Below are 7,641 nucleotides of genomic sequence, written 5' to 3' on the forward strand. Positions count from 1 at the left end.
TCAATTACCTATAGTTTTGGTTAACCATAGCCCCAACCTGACATCCTCCATGGAAATGCCTCATCGTATTCATAGTATCACGATAGAAATTGAGCCACGGTTGCATTGTCCAGTCTGTTTTGTTACAACTCTGAGATCCATTAGCAGACGCGCCATGAGAGGACTCACTTCTGGTTGTATATGAAAATTTCCTAGGAGAGTTTGTATTGAGTACTTTCCTTGCATGCATCTTTGCAGGTCCATAGGGTGGGCATAATAGTTATATCAAACATATAAACAGTCTGGAGGATTCCTGCTACATAGCCAAAGCTCTCTCCTCAACAATTGAAACACCAACTTCTCAAATATGTTTCCACCATATACATTTTTTGGTGTGAAGAAGCACTTTCATTTTCACTGGAAGCCTGCTGGACAAAATGGCAACCCTTATTCGGATTATTTACGCCCCATGTTGTATTTGAAATTGTTGGCAATAATGAAAGAAGTTGCCAATTATTCTGCAATAAACCCAAAATATGTTCATACTATGGTTACGGGCTAGCTCAAAAACATAGTGCTATAAGGCCAACTAGCCAGTAATTCATGTGGTGCGTGGGGTCTTCAAATTTCAAATGAGAGGTACTACGTGCTTTAATAGCCAGCCTATTAAGTATTCATGTGGCGCACGGGGTGTTCAAATTTCAAATGAGAGGTTACTGGGCGCTTTAATTGAGTCAGAAGGGAGTTGGCGAAAATCTCGAACCGTGGTTGAATGGATACAGGCTATGCAGTACACTGAAGAGACACAAGGCGAACCGCGCTCTGTATTGCAATCCACTAGTTTCCTGACTTCGGTAGCCAGATGGGTTTATTCGTTTATGCGAATGGGCATCAACTGAGACGGAGAGGGCCTGCTTGCCATGTCGACAAGCCCAAACAATGTGAAACCAAGATAAGATCAGCGTGATTTACATACTAATAAGATCCGCCAGATTAACGATAATTATTTCTCACCTTCATAAAAGTCACTTCTACTAAGGGTACCATTGGAACAACGTGGCGAAATATAAAAATAATGACATAAATAAAGATGGGTAGGCTATCTAAATATAATTCAATGCATTTTGAACTTGTTGGGGATTTATACATTGAAGTCATGGGTTATTCGTTGAATCAGGAAAATGGATCGCAAAAAGACATAAATAATTCGTGGCTAAATAGAATTAGGAAAGCCCGGGAGAGTGGTTTTATTCGTTGAAGTAGGAAAATGGAACACAAAAAGACATATAAGGAATTCGTGGTGACATGGAATTAGGAAACCCCCGAGAGAGTGGGCCCAGTTGTGATGAAGTGAGGATGATCATAATTGATGGCGTGGATATGAGATAACGAATTATAAAAGAATATTAAAAAAAAAGAACTAATTTAAATTTCAATTAGACCATAGAAATCTATTACTATCTATAACACTAATTTTGATGTCATAACTTCATTGAAAATTTGAAAATCGAAAAACATGACAGAACTTCTGCCTCATATCTTTAAGAAATTCAACCCAAAATTGTCTTTCAGGTTGTTGGTTTTTGCCTATATACGAAATATGAATTACTCAAAGTCACTAAAACTTTATTAATATTCAAAACCATGACGGAAATTCATGTATAAATACAATAACCAAGTCAAATATGTATCAATCTGTTGTAGCGGCTACAATCACTCTCCAAAATTTTTCGGAGCCTCCCTACCACCCTTCACACTAGTTTGTCATGCTTCGTCAAGTCCTCAAGCTTCAATATCTTTCTTTCTTAAAGGTAGCATGTCAATCACAATTTGGTCTTTTCCCTTCATAGGCTGTTCACCTGGACTTGGTCCAGCTACAGGTTGAACAAATTCCTACTGAAATTTGTGCACTTCTTGAGGGAAACCAACCTTCCCTCCAGGAATTGCACAATTCCCTCTGACAGCCTGCTGGGATCTAGGATTGCTCAATCCTACCAACCAACCCTCCCAGTAGGATTTGCATAATTTTTCCCATCAATAGGTAGTTCAACCTAGGATTTGCACAGATCTGGGAAACATTCAGATGTTGGGCCCAGAAATTGCGCAAATCCTTGGGCAGTCAGCCTAGCTTACAGTCAGGAATGTGCATTTTTCTCCAGTAGTCAGGCAGTCTCTTGCATGTGCAGCTGAGTTGACGGTTCCCTCCGGGACTAAGAAAAATAGACTTGAATGCATGGGCTATCTCTCCCAAGGCAACATGCAAAGGCATCCCTTGTTTCAGGGATCTATGTTTAGTAGTTGGACGTTACATGCAAGGAACAATTCAGAAACCTCCCTCCAAGTGTCACTTCACTTAAATTTATGGCATGCGAGTCACAACCTCAATGTTATCAAAACTCATCAACTAGATGTTGTAGAGCTCATCCCTCGTCTACCCCTTGTAGCTCTAACATCCCACATCACATCTAGGAGTATTTGGCACACTCAGCTTAACTGTTTTGGGGTAAGATTGTTTCCCATGCCTTGTGCTACATTTTTGTCGCTTTTTGTGTATTCGCTTGTGTGTGTATTTTTTCTTGATTTCTATGAACACTTGATGTCGTTTACATGTATACTAGCTTTTCCTAGCCTTGTTTCAGTTTTCATTGCTATCTCACTGATGTCGCATGCATGAAATTGTTTTGCATAGATGTTCGCCCAACTGGAAATTCCCTCACCCACATGCATGTTGATCTATTTGATGAATCTTTCATTCATGTTTTGCATGCACTGTTAATCGCTTCTTCTATCACTTAGTGTCGCCATGCATTTCATCAACTTACTTGCTTTGAGTTTCCTGTCGGCGACTTAGGCTAGCCTTGGCTTGGTCTCTGCCTTCACCAAGGCTACATTGTGCAATCTGGAGAAGGAAGTTTCACCCTCCTCTCCAGATTTGCGCATTATGTCCCGAAACTAGCCTCCTAGAATGAATTACACATTTTTGGAGGTCAGTGGCTCCTTGGTCCAAACATTTATGTAAATTTGTCCCTAGGGTAGTAGTATTTGTCAGTTGGAATCAGGCATTACGCAATCCAGCAACCAACTCCCCAATTGGATTGTGCATTTTGCAGTTCTAGAATTCAGTCAATCTCCGAGCAGCATGAACTATGCCTTGTGCAGTCTTGGCAGTTGGTCTGCCGACCTCCTGATTGAAATTGTGCAACCTTCATGATCATTCACCCAGGTATGTTGCAAGTCAGTTCTCATGTTCATTTTGGTTTGCGACTGGCATATTTCTTTCTACGAGTGTTTCCATGTCTCCAGGTATCACAGGTGTTCATATTACTGTCATTAGTATAGGTACAATGGTCTCCAAGAGAGCAGAGATAAAGACACGATTCAGAGCATGCTTGGGGATGCAGTCAATCAAGTGTCCATGGGATTACCTACTCACGAAGACATCAAGTTGTTCGTGGACAAGGACATCAAGCAACAACATCACAATGAGAAGGATCATGAACAACAACTGAAGGCAACATACTGAATGCAGCGAACACAAGAAATGCAAGAGGAGTGTTGTTGACAACGTAGAGGTGAGAAAAGTTGCAAGATCAAGAAAATCCATCGATAATGAAAGAAACTTTGGAGACTCGAGCTATGAAGTGACGACGCATCATGAAGATCACGCGAGGGTAGAAGATGGAACAAAGAAGGAGTTGCATGTGCTAAAGTAGCAACTAAGGAAGAACATGAAGTTGTACAGATAATCCAATGAGTTGAAACACAAACAGGAATAGAAGTGGGTGCAACATGCACTCACGGATGAAACTACACTAGTACAAGTTAAGGATCCATCCCAGCAATTGACACAGAGAAAACATCGTGAGTAGTGTTGTTGATCTCATGCAAAGGATCCAACGACATGGATGTTGTTGAGTGCACACATGCAATCCAACCCATTCAACACACTCGCCATGGCAAAGACAAGAAGCAAATCCAACTGGGGATGAGCATGCACTTTAGCAAATTGATGTGCATGACCACCAAAACACACTTGAATATTAGCAAAGACACTATGCATCAGCGTGTTTCTGGTTCAACTGTACTGAAGAAGACAATGTGTATGTTAGCAGATGAGTTGGATGAAGGGGCTAAACCAATACCCCGGTTGCAACGAAGTCAAGAGTTCGTTTCATCAAGATGTCACCATGAGGTGCATGCACACCATCACAGACGACCAAGCTTTGCATCATCTCACCAGCTTCACCATCACAATCATGTCAAAGAGTTGGTCTCACCATAGTGGACTTAGTGTCAGTGATGCCCTACAAGGCTTGCTCAAGCCATGTTGTCTTACATTAGTACATGTACATTGTAATGTTGAGTCATGTCAAGTGTAAGTCGAGTGTCAACAATTGGATGTAACAGTCATATAGTAGGTCAAGAGTCATGAGGGTAGTTGAACTATCACAAAAGGGAATGTCAAGGGTCACCCCACCCTTTGCTATAAATGGTCCCTCATAACTCATTGTATGGGGCTTATGGTCACCCAAGTTTCTACTAAGACTATCTTGAAGAAGACTTGGACAATATTGTAATGCGCCTTGGCTTCTCCACTGCACGAAGCCAGTACATCTCTTTGGAGGAGTAGGCAGATGAGGTTGTAACGTTCCAAAGATGGGGCTAGTAGGTTTACATGGTGCATTGTATGATTGTGGCTTACACATATTTATATAATAAAAGGCAACACATTTTCATGCATATGTTGTTATTGTAGTTGGACTGCTCTGGTTGCGTCGATGATATATGTTGTTTAACTTATGTACTTATATATGAATTGATTTGTATGAAATTATATGAATCTTGTTATTAATGCGTTGCATATGTTGTTAATGTTGTCACCGTCCGTGTCGAGTGCTCTACTGGACATCAGACAGACCCCTTTGAACCTTGTTATATCAATTGTCACACTTGTCTCAAACTGATCCGTGAGTACTCTTTGTGTTATCTTTCGTTATATGTTGTGACTGCCGCATCTGTGTTGACTATTCTGTTAGAAGCTATGTATGTCATTTGTGTTGTGTGTTCCTAGACGAGTTGGGACTGATCCCTTTCAACCTGGAACTCACCTTCATCTTCCTCTCCTTTGAAGTGTTGGAATCTCTGATAGTCATTCCTTGACTCAATTCATTAATCACACCCTAGCTATTGACAGAGTTATCTTACTTGTCTTTGTGCGACATCATGATCAATGCATTACCTTACGACCCACTCCTGGGACTCCTACACCAAATGGTCTATGGTCTAATTGAGACTTTTTACCGGGGAGATCCCCTTGACATGTTGGTGGGTCCAACACCGTCAACATTTCTGGAACTAGAAGCAGGGCCCGATGACATGTAGTGTCCTCTCATCTAGTTTTGAACCTTTGCATATCTTTCATGGAGTCTTGCATTCTTCTTCTCCCAAATATGTCTCCATTTTGGGAAGATTTTCAATCTCTTGTCCACTCACACATAAGATTGTGAAGGTAAGGTTGCCTGGCCTAAGCACTTACATAACTTTCTTTCCATGATTTATGAGGAACATGAGTTTATTGACAAATAGGCTAGGTTGTTGCTCGCATACACACTTCGAAAATATAAATTTCATTGGGTGCTCAGCCTACCATTTGACACCGTGCACTCATGTGAGCACTTCTATGATCTTACTGAAGACACATTCCATCATTTTGATTCAGACTATCTTGTCTGTAAACTGTTACAACAACAGAGGGCTCTGCATGAATCCATTATTGATTTTTGGCAATGCTTCCATGACTTATAGCTTCAAGCTTCGAGAAGCCATATGAAGTTAACTTATCTCTATGACTAGTTTGAGTACTGTCTTAAGAAGTCAGCCCGTCCCAAGAGGAAGCTTGATATAAAGCCTTGCTCAAAATTCTTCATTGATGGAACTGCACAATCTCATGTGGAAGCAGGCACTGTTTCAATGGGCTGTCTACCTCCCTCTCATTCAATAGTTCCACCATCGCCCAGTGATGTTGAGGATCATGTTCGCACACCTATTCAACCTTCACACCCTCCCAACCACACAATTTTCTTGCAGATTTGGTTGTGAGTCCTTCGAGTTCTCATATGAATTCCTTTTTCGACCTCTGTCTTCCCACCCCGGTGTTTCTCTGGATGATGTTGTCTTGTGTTTGTCCATTCCAAGCTCCCCACTCGTTGTGAGTGACGAACAACTCACTAATGGAGTTAGTGTTGGAAAACCAACATGCGTTGTCATTCATGAAGAGTATGAGTGGGAGCTTGAGCATGAACACTCAGCAAATGATGACTCCCTTCCATTCGATCCCCCTCTGTTCTTCCCTAACATCATTGGTGAACCTGCCGTCCATGATTTTGCATGTGTGTCTTCATCTACGGATGCACCCATTGTTGACATTTTGTAGGACACACCTTATGTTAACCGATCATCTAACAATGGAGAGGACCAATCATCCATTGAAAATCCACTTGATCTTCCATCTGGTCTTTTTGGAAATGCAAAGGGTGAACATCCTTCCTTCTCCTATACCCCTTTATGTGATTTGTCAAATCATGAGGATGCAGACCAACATCCTGAATTTTATGATCTTGGTTTTCATGATCTCTTCACCTCATCATCCAATCATGATGTTGATTCACTCATTTCTAATCTGTCTAAGCCATTGGTCTATAAAGATCCATCTGTCAACGAAGTCGAAACCCCACAGACTGTTGAGGCACTTTAGCCTGAGCTGATGGTTATATCAAGCCCTCGTCATCCTGAGGTTGGTTTCACCTCTGATCAGGAAATGTTTCAAACACTTAAGGCTCCTCATCACTCATCTGTATTCACTCAAGATCAATAAAACACTCAGATCACACTTCCTCCACTCGAACTACATGATCCTATTGCTCATGCATTGAAGGAGTCTTATATGCAAGCACTCCTGCACGATGCAAGTTATATTTGTTTCTTTCGTTTTAATACATGTCACAGTCAAGAGCGTGCTTATGCTTCAAAGCTGCATGTAGTGTCACACAACACAATGATAAGTCCACGGAGTGTCCATCATGCACATGCACTCACTTATGTCCCATGGGCACATTGAAACACGAAGTGTGGTTGTATTCACTGTTATACATTTCTTGTATGTTGGTCCACACAAATGGGTTACTCATGGATCAAGCCTTCACCCACATGGGTCTACCAATGCGTGGGTGGTTGCATTGGAAGTATCACTTAATGTGATTAGGCCCTTGCACCATTAGTGTAGGAGTAGGAGTAGTGCTTTCTTTCAGTTGTTTGCTTGCATGCTTGTTTGCTTACATGCTTTGTTTGCTTACTTGTTTGTTTACTTCTTTCGCTTTCATTTTCTCTTCTTCTCTTGCTTTGCTTTGTTGATTCTTAATTACTTAACTTGTTTCGTTCATAGGATAGTTTGCATGAAACCGTGTGTGATCATGAAACGAGCTGGGTAAAGTACAAGATGGTTTGTACAATTATCACTACTTGGATATCTGTCATATTGCCTCTATATGATGAACATGTTACTCTTATTCCATGATACGTTGAAGGAAAATACGTACTCTTCGAAGTGAACCTTGGTGTAAACATAACACTTGTGCGCTAACTAGTGTTACTTTCTCTAGTCGA

The sequence above is a fragment of the Pinus tabuliformis genome, chromosome 2_2 (genome assembly GCF_031772625.1).
Source record: "Pinus tabuliformis cultivar Carrire ecotype Pingquan chromosome 2_2, CPIR1, whole genome shotgun sequence".
Taxonomy (NCBI): domain Eukaryota; kingdom Viridiplantae; phylum Streptophyta; class Pinopsida; order Pinales; family Pinaceae; genus Pinus; species Pinus tabuliformis.